Source organism: Protopterus annectens, chromosome 2.part2 (assembly GCF_019279795.1).
Source record: "Protopterus annectens isolate FY-2018-M chromosome 2.part2, PAN1.0, whole genome shotgun sequence".
Lineage (NCBI taxonomy): Eukaryota > Metazoa > Chordata > Ceratodontiformes > Protopteridae > Protopterus > Protopterus annectens.
Window position 1 is genome coordinate 9076760 of NC_056730.1, and position 14981 is coordinate 9091740.

At 34.5% G+C, this 14981-nt stretch overlaps 1 protein-coding gene across 3 annotated transcripts in view; it reads right to left on the bottom strand.

The window, feature by feature from the left end:
* The window catches only part of WDR41 (WD repeat domain 41), a 1028182-nt gene that overhangs the window by 308641 nt on the left and 704560 nt on the right, over positions 1–14981 (bottom strand). The gene's annotated exons all lie outside the window — the stretch shown is intronic.

A 14981-nucleotide genomic window follows, 5' to 3' on the forward strand; every position in this document is an offset into this window, starting at 1 on the left:
CCTTGCTCAGCATGAAAAACATAAACGGACCTGCTCAACAGAGCTTCCTTCCAGCTCAGCCTGCATAACAGCATAAACGGAGCACAGCCTTGATGTGATCAGAAATGCAGCAGCAGGTTCCGCACACTTTTGTTTTTGAATTTATGTTGCACGCATGGGTCTGCCTGTAGGTCTTACAGCTGTAAAAGTGGGGGTGGGGGGCGCTCCCTCCCTCTCACTCTATGGTTCCGGTGCCTATGCGCAGCAGTTTCATAAATACAACATCGGAGACCATCACTAACATAAATACAACATCGGAGCCCAGCAGCAGTTTCATAAATATAACATCGGAGCCCAGCAGCAGTTTCATTAACATAAATAAATGGCAGTGCTTACTGTGTGACTCTGGCAGCAAGTTTGCTTACTGTGGGTGACTCTCTGGCAGCAACGATTCCCGCGTATATTTGTGTTTGAAATTCATGTGACGCACGCATGGGTCCTAACAGGTCTTGCCACTGTAAAAGTGGAGGGGCGCTCCCTCCCCCTCACTCTATGGTTCCGCCGCCTATGTCTGGCTGATATAATTGCCACAAGAAGTAAGGTTTCCCAAGACACAAACTGAGGGATGCAGTAATGTGAGGTTCAAAAGGAACAGTGTTAGCTTTTGATGCACAATATTCAAGCCCCACAGAGACAACAGATGCTTCCTGTGTGACTTTATCTGAGAGAACCCTTTCAAAAACTGCATACTGGATCCCTAATGGCTAGGTACAAGATCACTCTAAGGAGTGTCTGGGACACTGACTGAAGGGACAGTGCTTTCCAGCATCTCCTGGTAGCAGTTGTCTTTTAACTCATTTGTAGCTACAGTGCGGTATCTGACATTCTCCTTCTCATGCCTACAGTGTGGTATCTGACATTCTTCTACTCATGCCTAGAGTGCAGTATCTCACATTCGCCTACTCATGCCTACAGTGTGCTATCTGACATTCTCCGACTCATGCTTACAGTGTGGTATCTGACATGCCTACAGTGTGGTACCTGTCATTCTCTTACGCCTACAGTGCGGTATCTGGCATTCTCCTACTCATGCCTACAGTGTGGTATTTGACACTCTCCTACTCATGCCTACAGTGTGGTATCTGACATTCTCCTACTTATGTCTACAGTGTGGTATCTGACATGCCTACAGTGTGGTATTTGACACTCTCCTACTCATGCCTACAGTGTGGTATCTGACATTCTCCTACTCATGCCTACAGTGCAGTATCTGATATTCTCCTACTCGTGCCTACAGAGCGGTATCTGACACGCTCCTACTCAAGCCTACATTGCAGTGTCTGACATTCTCCTACTCATGTCTACAGTGTGGTATCGGACATTCTCCTACTCATGCCTACAGTGCTGTGTCTGACATTCTCCTACTCATGCCTACAGTGCGGTATCTGACATTATCCTACTCATACCTACACTGTGGTATCTGACAATCGCCTACTCATACCTACAGTGTGGTATCTGACATTCTCCTACTCATGCCTACAGTGCTATGTCTGACATTCTCCTACTCATGCCTACAGTGCGGTATCTGACATTCTCCTACTCATGTCTACAGCGTAGTATCTGACATTCTCCTGCTCATATCTACAGCGTGGTATCTGACATTATCCTACTCATACCTACAATGCGGTATCTCACATTCTCCTACTCATGCCTACAGTGCTGTATCTGACATTCTCCTACTCATGCCTACAGTGTGGTATCTGACATACCTACAGTGCGGTATCTGACATTCTCCTACTCATGCCTACAGTGCTGTGTCTGACATTCTCCTACTCATGCCTACAGTGCAGTATCTGATATTCTCCTACTCATGCCTACAGAGCGGTATCTGACACGCTCCTACTCAAGCCTACATTGCGGTGTCTGACATTCTCCTACTCATGTCTACAGTGTGGTATCTGACATACCTACAGTGCAGTATCTGACATTCTCCTACTCATGCCTACAGTTCTGTGTCTGACATTCTCCTACTCATGCCTACAGTGTGGTATCTGACATACCTGCAGTGCGGTACCTGACATTCTCATTAGCCTAGAGACAACCTATGAATCTATAAGAATACAGCAAAGGAATGCAATATTATTTGATTTTAAGGGAAAAAATAAGCGGATAATAGCTCAAAGGAACTACTATATTTCTGATATTACAAGAATGAGGTGTAGTGACTTCTTAAAGTATGGCTCATGTTTGTAGTGTAAAAGGAATAAGTAATAATATGGGAATGTGGTTTAAGAATGGACTTAAAATGGCTTACATTTGTACTGTAAGATTGGGAAAAATAAAGATAAGATGAATAAGGGTCTACTTCATGTTGTCGCAGGCCGACAATATTGAAGCTGATATTGTCGGCACCAGATTAACGAAAGCAAAAAACATCTAACGTTTAAATGGAAATCTCCGTAAAGGGAGATTTCCAATTAGTTCAATGTAGTGCAGTCTCGGAGTTGGTATATTTAAGTAGGGGGTGGTGTGGGGGCGCAAAGGTAAGTTTTTATTTATTTTTGTTTTTAGGCATTTTTTTATCTTTCGATGATTCAGAAGTCGATGATATGGTGTCGACCATATAAGATTTAATATTCTGAAACTTCGATAAGATAATATAGATGCGATGAATAAGAATAGTTTTTGGTTATTAAGGTTAGCAGTTGCTGCAGTGATACAGTTGCAGTATCTCAATGGAAGTGAGAATCACTAGGTTTGTAGAGAATTTCACACTGGAAGAATCTACATCTATCTAGTACTGCGTTATGAGGCAGTGCATGGAGCTTTGCTCAGCACTGTTTAGCCTAGCACAGAAAACAAACCCACCAATCGCAAATTAGCTATGAATTTAACCAAAAATGCCTCCTAGAATACAGTAACAGTTTAATTCCCTATTACAAAAGTACCCAAACTAAAATGTGATCAAAAACTAGTTGAAAACTTACAAAACAGCAGCAACATTAAGGAACAGCAGAAGAGTACATTAAATGAACACTTTAGCAATGCAGTATCAGCCAGGTGATTCTATAAATGCAGCAGGACATTTTCTTAAAACCAAACAGTAGTATCAATCATTAGGAGCCTGTATTTGCAACACAAAATTAAGTTTCCAACTCTTTGAAGTTGGGCTTTTTCACCTGAAATATAACAAATTAGGTATGGAATCAGAAGAAAAGGTGAAAAAGGTTCAGAGGAATCTTCATTGTCATGAAAAACAGAAGAGCTCTATTATCAGGACTGTTGAAATGAACAGAACTGGGGAGCACTAAATCTCCTCTGTGATGAATAAGTTGCCCTCTTGGGGTGTCCACTCCTGAAGGACCTCACTAAGCAGACCTCTATAATCCTCAGCTGTTGGAGAAGTCAAAAGCTACAATAGTGACATTCTGTCAACATATTCACCACCTAAGGATGTGAATGTCTGTGAGGGTGATGGCCCACTATCAGAGCTGCATCATCTCAAGGTATAGGGGTATGCCACCTTGTTTCATATGCCACATTAAGGTTTGGTATTTGGAACACAGCAGGATGGGTTTGCCCCTCAATTTGAAGACCATGGGGTAGAACTTTCATCAAGAATAATTTTATGAGTAATCCCTTCTTTCAGCAGGTCCAAAAGTCCTGCATGAGTGATCCTGAGACCAATAACAAGGCATTCATCATCAGAATATGCAATGGGTTTGGTAAGAATAAAGAAAACAACATGCTAAGATGAGGCTAATTCATCACTTTAGAGCCTAGTGAAAGGGATCTGATATCACAAGTAGATCCAAAAAATGTAGGACTCCAAAAGCATCAGCAGCTGACTGTCCAGTGATTCACCCTCATGACCACAAAGGTGAAACGTAAAGGAAAGACAAAACTGTTACTGTGAAGCCCAAGGGGTGAAGTCTCAACAAGGATGCCAAGACTACAGGTTTCATGGTTCTCTCTACAGAATTTAACACTGAAAAATGTGCACATCATCTCCAGTCACTGTAGTGAGACTAAGCAAGGCTTATCCCAGTTTATAGCTTTCCAGCGAAAGTAACTGTGGAAGGCTCCTGGAAGGGGTAATCTTCAGGACATTCTTTTGTCAGGGATACCAAAAGACACTCAGCTAAGCGAGAAAACATTATCAGACTCTTGTTCTACAAGACCTTGGTCACAAAGAGCTAGAACCATTCAGTAAACACTCTAGGTATTGATAACAGAACAGAGGTAGCAACTATTTTACTTATTTATTTTTTTATTTTGCTTTCGTTTACTGGGATAGTACATCTGGCCATACAGAAGGTTCCTTTTCAGCAGAGGCCCGGGAAGAAAAGCTCCAGTTAATAAATGTTTAATAAAATAAGCACAATTCTTTACACAAGAAAAGTCACTTTCATTACAAGACCATAGCAGTTAGTAATACAGTAGCAATTGAATGTTCACTTCCATGGTAAAGGTTTAGTTACAGTATGCGCAAATCATTAAAGCTGGCAGAAGATGAATGAGTACTCAAACACAGAAGAACTAATGACTGGAACACTTGAGATACTGAGGTATACTGGAAATGAGAAATATAGTCACAGTACTAAAGACATTTGTGAATTATGCAGCCATATATCCTGCAACTTCTCACAGACAGAAGAGGAAAACAACTGCACTGTGATATAATGGAAAGCAGAAGTGAGGTTTACATGGTTACTTCACAGGTTTGTGAGAGAGAAGAAATAGTGAGGCAGTAAGAAAGATGGTAAGAGTTAGCCTGGGGTTACCCCAGGTTTACACATGGGTAAGTGAGGGTGTGGTTAGGAGCTTAGTCTAGGGTCAGACACATGCATAACCATGTGTTCATACAATGCTTTTAAGGTAGTATGGAAAGTGATGCTGGCCTGGAATGACAAGAAAAAATCTCCAGTGGAACTAACTCCCACGCAATGAAACACCAGATGCCCATCAGGTCCAGGGACACAGCAGAAGCATCTGAAGAATTAGAGTTGCTGATGTAGTTGAGATACAATGTGGGACAGGATTTCCTTCATCTTTGAAACAAGAAAGAGGCAATGAAAAAAAGCCTTCACTGCCTTCCAAAGGAGGATCAAAATCTACAGTGCGCATGTTGAGAAATGCCTGGTTTTCATTACTAGATCAGGCTTACTGGCCATGTACTCCAGTGCAGATGTGGCATTATGCAAAATGTGGGACTCCTCCCAAAGGCGGATGATGGGAGATCAGTTCTTCTGACTCCCTTTGTGTCAGTAATCACTGACTGGTGTAAGCTTATTTTCTCTTTCTTTCCAGTCAAGGGAGATGTAATTTGTTAAGGGTTGACGGCCATATGACTGGTGGATTTGGACTTGGCTAACTCTTGGACTCTTGCTCCCTTACCTTCTCCTTTCACTCTGACTCAAGTCTGGAGTCACAAGAGGGACCCACCTTCTGATACCTGTGCTGGCTACCTTCCAAAGCTGCTACCCTGTTGATGGTTAACTAGTCGCTGACCTTCTTGCATCAACTACTTCTAGTAGACAAATTAAAATGTTGACACAATAACCACAACAGACAAAATCAAAATAAAAGTAAAAACAGGCTACTGACCCAAAATATGTAAAATGTATTAATCTCTCTAGCGCCATAGCTTCTCAGCCTTCAAGGAGTAACAAAGTCAAAAAGCACAACATATAAAATCACCAAACCAGTAAATAATTAATTATCCAATAAAATTAAATATTCCCAATTCAGTTCACAATTCAAGCCCAAAGGCATAAATGTACTATATTTTAATATGAAAACTGTTCCCTTATAAACTAATTTATAGTTCAAATTTTCCCCAACTCCAACATAAACTTGTTCACTGACCGTACCTTGTAGGAGTGAGAAATCACTACCATGTTGTTCTGAAAAATGAACAGCTACAGAACTTTCCATCATTTGTTTTTTTTTTTCCTCAACTTTTTTTTATCTTTCAAATACAGTTGAATAAATTCCATAGTATTTGTATATAACATCTTAATAACTATGTACACTATTTACATCAGCCTGACATTATAACAGAGCTCAATATATACAATTACTTTATAGGTATAACAATCCAGTTATCAGAGTGTATCCGTTCAGTTATTGTAAAGTGTCAATCAATGATAAGACTTTTTCCCATGGATTGTTAATAAATGGCTTAGGATGAATCCTTAATTCTATAATTTCAATTTCCAACAATGCTGTGGTCTTCAGTAGGCTGGAGAAGTCTTCCAAAGTCTGTGTTGTGTTTGTATTCCGTCTTCTTGTTATACCCTTCCTTGAGATTGCAAGTATTGTCCGTACCAGATACATATTTGACTCATTCAAATGAGGACCTTCATACACATTTAATAATACTAGAGCTTTAGATAATTTAAACGATTCATTAAATAAAGCTTGTAAAAAGTTTTTAATACCATTCCAAAATGGCTTAATTTTAACACAGTTGAAAAAAATGTGATTCCAATCTGCATTCTGTATTTGCTCACACCTCCAACATATTCCCTTTGTGGAAGAATTAATTTTAGTAATTCTATCTGGAGTTAAGAATGCTCTGTGCAAGCATTTCCAATTAAAACTTTCCAGTATTGTGTAAAGGATGCATGTTTTATTGATAATAAAATATTTGATTTAATTTCTTCAGTTAGCTGCAATGAGTGTCATTTTGTTATATAATTCCAATACGAGGATTTGAGTGTTGTTTTACAATTTATCAATATCTTGTAAAATTTCGAAATACTATTTCCCATGTCATAATCATTGTATATGATTTCATATAGGTATTTTGTATGTTTAGGTATTTCTTTAAATGAAGAATTACTAATTATTCTGTATAAATCTTGCAAATACGTCAGAATGCTTTACATAGTTATCCAATCTTGTTGTGGAATTTTGTATGCTGTTTCTATTGTTTGCATATCCAGAACTTTTAGTTCTTTGATACATTGAAACCAACAAACAAATCCTTTCTGTTCCCAGGAATTATTTCTCTGTATACTTTATGTGGATAACTCTTTGTAACTACGAATGGTGTTAAAAGATCAAACCAGATTTTTAAATCTATATTTGCATTAATAATTTTCCTAAATGAGTCAATACAATAATTAATCATACGAGTTTTAGTGGGCTTAGTTATGTTATGTTATATTGCATACTAATACATATGTGCCATGGCAAATTGTTTGTATCTGTTATTTGAAATTTTTTTTGTAAATCAAATTCATTTATTGATATTACAGTTAGTGGTGCTGCGGTAGCGTTGTCGCCTCACAGTAAGACGTTGCCCTGTTCGATTCTCAGCTAAAGCGTCTTCTGTGTGGAGACATGCGTGAATGGGCGTACCTTCGTTGAAGGTTGTGCATCAGGGCTGGCAACTCAGTATGTAAAAATCTACTGCCAATCATTAGCAGACCAGAGTTCCGCTGTGGCAACCCCTAACCTGGAAAAGCCGAAAGATACAACAACACAGTTAGTAATGTTTTCCAGTTTGCAGAATAATTTGGACTTATCCAATCTGAGACTGTTTTAGATATTGATGCTTTTATATAAGTTTCTGTATAAGGAAAGTTTAATCCTCTCTGTTTCCATGGCCTGATATGATGTATTAAAGCTATTCTGTTTCTTTTGGGAAACCATAACAATTTTATTAGACACGAGTTTATTTCTTTGAGTATATTCCTTTCTGGTAACAGTTGTATTGCCAAATCTATATATAGACTCTTGGGTAGTAAAACCATTTTTATTAACTATAGTCTATCTTCAAATGTTAATATGCGTCTATATCACATTATCGAAATTTTACTACATCGAATCAATAAAGGTCGAACTTTACTGATCGAAGTCATAAAATATCGAAAAAAATAAATCAATTAAAAAAAACTAACTAGCATAGGCAGGGGGGACAAGCACCCCTGCACCCCCCCCACTTAAATATACCAACTCCGAGACCACACTACATTGAGGTAAATGGAAATCTCCCCCTTACGGAGATTTCCGTTTACCTGCGTGATGTTCTGACCTTTTGACATTGACGTGCTGACAATATCGTATTCAATATTGTTAGCTTACGACAACGTGAAGTAGACCCGTTATTATTTTGTTCCACTTTTCCACAGAGATTTTGTGTTGATGATATTATTGTAGTTTTTTGAGACAAATTCATTATTATCCTTGCATAACTCAATTCCTAGATATTTTAAGGTAGATTATTAATGTGATTCCCCTTAGTCTGCAATTCTTTTTGTTTTATTTAAAAATAAAAATGTTGATTTTGATTTATTGAAATGGAGTCCTGAAGTCCTGTAAAATGTGTCAATTAAAATATCTAATTCGTCTAATGTGTCTTTTGTATTGGATAATGTTGTTAATATATCATCAACAAAAAACATTACTTTAGAATTGTATTGCTCATAAACATCTACTCCTTTGATTTTTGTATTGTTACATATTGAATCTGCCAATATTTCAATAGCCAAAGCAAATAGAATCAGTGACATGGGACATCCTTGTTTGGTAGCCTTTGTTATATGTATACATTCAGAGGTGAAAGGACCTAGCTTAACAAACACTAAATTATTTGTATATATATATATTGTTTAGTAGACGAACAAAGGAAGGAGGAAATTCAAATAACACCAGGATTTTGAATAAATAGTCCCAATTTAGGGAATCAAAGTCTTTCTCTATATCTAAGCCAATTAGCAGGGTTTCTTTACTTTCTTTATTAACAATCTGTAAGAAAAAGTATTCTTTTAATATTGTCATGTGTGTGTGTCTATGATATATAAATCCAGTCTGATCATTATTTATTGTTTTGGATAGTGGTATTTTCATTCTGTTAGTTGATATTGTCATAAATATATTTTATGATTTAATAATGATATAGGTCTATATGAGGTACAGAGGTTTGGGGATTTGTTTTCCTTTAGTATTGGGGTGATTAAGGAACATCTCCAAGAGGGTGGTATTAAAGCTTGTGACTGAATTTCTAATAGAGTTTTACAGAAGAGGGATAGCATCTTTGAAGGAAAAAGTTTATATATTTCCATAATTATACCATCTATACCTGGAACTTTATTATTTTTACTCTCTTTTATTGTATCTGTAATTTCTTTGTAAGATATGGGTGCTTGCAGATCTAGTTTTAATTTTTTTGTTTTTTTTTATATTAGAACATTTTTCATCTAGATTTAATTGATCGATATGTATATTTTCTTTTTGTAAATGTTCCATATAGTGATTTCTATCGGCATCAAGAATGTCACCTATAACTGAGACATTTTCCCTTTCTTTTCATGGAAAATACTTTTAATGTTATTAGCTTTTAACTGTATTTTGATTCTTGTGGATAAATTATGTAGATATTTGGGAGAAGTGGCCAAGGTATTAATTTTTAGTTTTTCTAAAGCTAAACTAGTTTTATGTGTTAGAATTTTGTTGTACTCATTGTTTAATACGTTTTCATCTCCAAATTATTTTGATTTTGTTTTCAGCTTTTACTGACAAAAGTTTGGATTGTAGATCTAATAATTCAGAATCCCATTCTCTGTTTTTTTATACCAAGTTAGGGTTTTACCATATATGTAAGCTTTCAATGAGACCCATATCATTATTTTATTTATCTCTGTGGTGTAATTAATATCCAAGAAGAAATGTAATTCAGATAATAACCAGGGTTTGAACTCTTTAATTTTAGTCATATATGCTGGAATTCTGGAGTTAAAGATTAATGGTTTGTACCCATTTTGAAGTTTTAGTATCAATGAATTGTGGTATGAAAAGGGGCAGGGAGTGATTGCGAAATTGATGATTTTAGAGTGTAAGTCATGGGCAGCAAATATTTTATCTATTCTAGTTTGGGTAACAAATCTGTGATCTTAATGGGAAAACAACAAAGATTTATCTTCTTTAAATTTTAAAGTATCTGCAAGATAAAATGATTCTACCCACTTGTTTAAAGTTTTTGCTACAGCAGATGTATGCAGCAGTCTTTTATTTGTAGTTTCAGAAATTATCAAATATACAGTTAAAATCTCCTCCTAATGTTAAGTTGCCTTTATAATTATTGGAAATGAAATCCAAGTGTTTTTTAACAGTTCCTGATCCAATGCCTGGGGACCAGTATAGATTGGCTAGGGTCCATATTCTATTATATTTAACTATTACTAATGCCATAAGGCCTTCTTTATTTTCATACCTATAAATGATTTCTGAGTTAATCACATTAGTTTTCCATAAAATTGTTACCCCTTTTGTCTTTGTCTTATAAGTGGATTGTGCCAATATAATATATTCCTTAGGATTCCATTTGTAATTGTCATTTGTTTTGAAATGAGTTTCTTGAAGGAAGACAATATGTGCTTTGTTCAGTTTTAAATATTTCAGTACACCTGATCGCCTGCTAGGATTGTTTAAACCATTGGTATTTAAAGATAATAAAGTTAAATCCATGTTAGGTTATTTAGACAATGCATTTTTTTGTTTTATTGTGACTATTAAACATTTTCCTCCGATAACTATAAAGTATATGTTTGAGCTTTTAAAGGAAATTATCAGTTTTATACTTTGAATGTTTACCAATAAAGTAATGTTTTGGTCAGGCATACTAAAAATGTTTTTGTGAAATAAATTTAAATTAATAAATGTTAACAAAACTAAGATCCGCACTAGCCATGGAATGAAAATCATTCCTAATCTGATAGATAAACCTAAGTCCATCAGCTTATCACTCATACCTTAACAATCTGAGCTCCATAAATTGAATTATCATATGGAGAATATTTGTAATAGGAATAAGCAATATTTATATTATTTTGAACAGATATAGTACTATTGTAGATTAGATAGAATTCTAATACAATATAAATGTCTACTTATTGTATAAGCAATTAATACTTATATGAAAAATAGAGGACAAACAATTCAATCATAGTAAAGTAGGATATAGCATATATAAAACGTCAGTAAAAGATTATAGCACACAGTTATTTAAAATATTCACCCTTATTGTTGAAGTCTTTCAAAACTTATTACTTAATATAAATAGATGGTCATAATATTTGTACCTAATGTTTATAATACAATGTATTTTACTAGATATATCAGAAGTTATATTTCATTGTTTGTCAGCATTGAAGTAATCAGTGTGTTTGTTGCTATCTTACTTAAAAGCATCAAGTTTGTTTTATGTAAACATTGATGAACGTTAGTGCATTTTAATTATCAGTGCATTACTCTCCCCCCTCCCCCATTTCCTACACATAAGGATTTTCATATCAGTCATTTCTTATTATAAAATTAGTGAAATTATAGGTTACAAAACAACAAATTCACTTATTGTGATTAACGATTACAAGTTCCCTTTCCATATTCATAAATTGCCATTTTATGGCATATACTAAAAGTTTTTAGATTTAAATGGCAACATTCGATTTTGTATAATCAGCAAAGGTTAAACTGAGTGATTATTGTCAATTTAATGCTATTTGTTCAGAATGTGATTGTTACTTTCTATGACATTCCTAGTTCAGGCTTCTATTGTTTTCCTTGAACAACTCTGTCAGTTTGATGTCATATATAAAACATTAGTTACCTTGACAACAGCTTAAATATGATGTACGGTCAAGATGTATTACAAAACCGCATTTCAAGTTAAAGCAATTATATGACTTGTTATGCACATTTACTTATATAAGAAAATCATCATGCTTCCCCCTGATGTTTAATACAGTGCATGTCATTTATGACAAGTTAAAACAGTAGTATTATTACACACACGCCCATGTTATTAAACACATGCACATGTTATTTAACTGAGTGTCTATTGTCAATTTAATACTATTTGTTCAGAATATGGTTGTTATAGTCTGTGACATTTCAAGTTCAGGCTTCTATTGTTTTCTTGAATAACTTCGTCAGTTTGATATCATGTATAAAACATTAGTTACCTTGGTAACCACTTAAATATTATATATGGTCAAGATGTGTTACAAAAACTACAATTCATGTTAAAGCAATTACATGTCTTGTTATGCATATTTACTTATATAAGAAAATCATCATGCTTCCCCTTGATGTTCAATGTGGTGTATGTCATTTATGACAATTTAAGACAGTAGTGTTATTATACACAAGCCCATGTTATTAAATCCTGTCTTTAATATCTAAATTCAGCAGACTGCTTCATCATATATAACAATTATATATTTTATGTCTAGATTTACTAAAATCATACATTACATAACTATTGCGTGTGTGTTTTTTTATATTTTTTTGGCTGTTGATTAGTTGAGAGACCACAAACTGTAATGTTTATTCTATTATTAGTTCCTTCCAAGCATGTTTATACAGTCCATAGACTTTAAATTATGAGACCTTTCTAGTTTCTTATTTGTTATAAGTATATTTCCATCCTCAAATACACAAATATCAGTACTTCAAGTATGGGCAACAATGTCCATCTAGTTTTGCCACAATACCATTCACTAGTTCATTATGTGGTATCTTTCCAGGGTGTTCTTAAAATATAAACAGTCCAAAGCAATCACAAAAAACGCTGAAATGTTGCGGATGCAATCAAAGCACAGTGCCAATGCCCAAAGTAGTAAAAAATCTCTTTAAATGAAAGAACCATAAAAGTCTCATAAACATTAAGCGCTTTCATCCACACTAAGGTGGACTTCATCAGAATAAATTGCAGCATTTTGATGTACATTTAAATATCTCATTTTAGCGCCAAAAATTCACTTGATATTCAAAATTTTAAAGTGAACTAGTGCCAATAAGAAATAAAGTACAAATAAATGAACTCTGCATACCATTCATCACTAAAATCACCTCTATCAAAATGTTATCCCAATATATTCTTAAGCATAAACGCAGTATTGTTATTAATGCATCTTGTATAAAAATAAATAAATGTAACAGTTCGGGTGAATACATGTTTTGCTTAATTTCAACAACTATACTAAGTGTGATAATTAAAATAAAAATGCAATTATAATAAGCTATATACAAATCAATAATTGCTTATATAGTAAAATCAATGCATACTATAAAAATAAGTGTATATATGTATTTGTATGATATGTCAAAAAACTCTCCTTGATATGTTCTCATATAAATCATATGTAAATAAAGAAACAACAATAATAATGTTCAAAAAAATGTTCAAACAAAATATACAAAAACTCCAACCACTGAAAATACATTTAATATGCTAACATAGTTATAGTAATGGTTTTATCATGATATACTCATTAAGTCCAGGCTCTCTTGCTGCATCAGTTAACATTTGACCATGTCAATCAATGAGATTAACATAGGTTACAAACACACCGACCTATGTCTTGAGGAGTTCTTGTTAGATAATCGTATCACTTTAGATACATATAATTTCTTAAAGGTTGAACACCCCATTCTTGCTACCATTGTATGTATACCAAAAATTCATAAAAGCATTACTAAGTCACCCTTTCGCCCTATTGTCTCGGGTAGTCATTCTAAAATTTACCCTAGAGGAGTGATTATAGACAAATGATTAAAACAGATATACATTAATATACCACATTTGATAAGATTCTTGGGCTTTTTTGGGTAATTTAACTTCTAACATATGGAAAGAGAATCTCACATTTATCACCATAGACATTATTGATTTATTTTCTTGTATACCTAATCATCAGGGTATGGATGATTTCTGTAACAGCTTGAGGAAATTTTCTAATTTAGAATGGGACAAAATCTGTTTAATTATGGAACTCATGTCTATGGTTTTAAATTATAATTATATATACTTCGAAGGTGAGTATTTAAGACAAACCAGGGGGGTGGCCATGGGGGCGGCTTGCGCCCCCATGTTCGCCAACCTGGTTATGTTAGAATGGGAAACTACTCATTTGTTTTGTAGTAGGTATTATAAATATAAGTCCTATTATTCCAGGTTCCTGGACAATATCTTTATTCTATGGGATGGACCCCAGGATAGTATAGGGCAGTTTATGGACTGCTTGAATAGTATGAGTACATTTTTAAAATTTACTTTTTCTAGTAGTTCAGATGGTATAGCTTATTTGGACACCTATATTTCTAACACTAGTAGTGGGTTCAAGTCTAGAATACAGAGAAAAAGTACTTTTTCGAACAGTTATCTGGAATATTCCAGTAATCACCCTAGGAATATGATGAGGAATATATACAAATGACAATGTATTAGAGCCGCCCGTATGACATATATATATATATATATATATATATATATATATATATATATATATATATAAAATGAAATGATTGATGAATTAAATTATATTAAATCTATGTTCATTTCAAGGGGATATCCTATATCTATATTGAATGATGTTACGAATTATGTTGTAAGTGAATGGGGGAATAAATATCACCCTTTATTAGGTAAGGAATTTGTTAAGAATTCAGCAGTAGCTGGGAATGGTACTGTTACTCAATACAACAGAGCTTGCGTTTTGGAATATTCCCCATATGTAAACTGTATAAAAAACATACTAAGAAAGAACTGGAATATCCTTGTGGTTGATCAAAAATTAAGGAAAATAATAGGTGACACCAATTTTTGTTGACAAAATGGGTGCAAATATTAAGAGAAAACTGGAAAATGGATTTATATCAGGAATAAGGAGTGATCAAAACAAACATACTAGATGGTGTGGGGGTCGAAGGCAATGTTGTGTTATACTGGAGACTAAAGGAATGGTTTTAGAAAATATTAACAGGACAAGAATTAATTTTATATATGGTAATTGCAATACTAGATATATTATATATTTGGCTAAATGCATGACATGTCCCAGTTATTACATAGGCAAAACTGAGAGGCAATTTAAGAAGAGAATTTACGATCATTTATACAGTATAAGAAAGAGGGACATGAGCAATGCCTTGTACAGACATGTAGCCAAATATGGAGATGTACTCACTTTTTTAAGTTTGTGATACTTGAT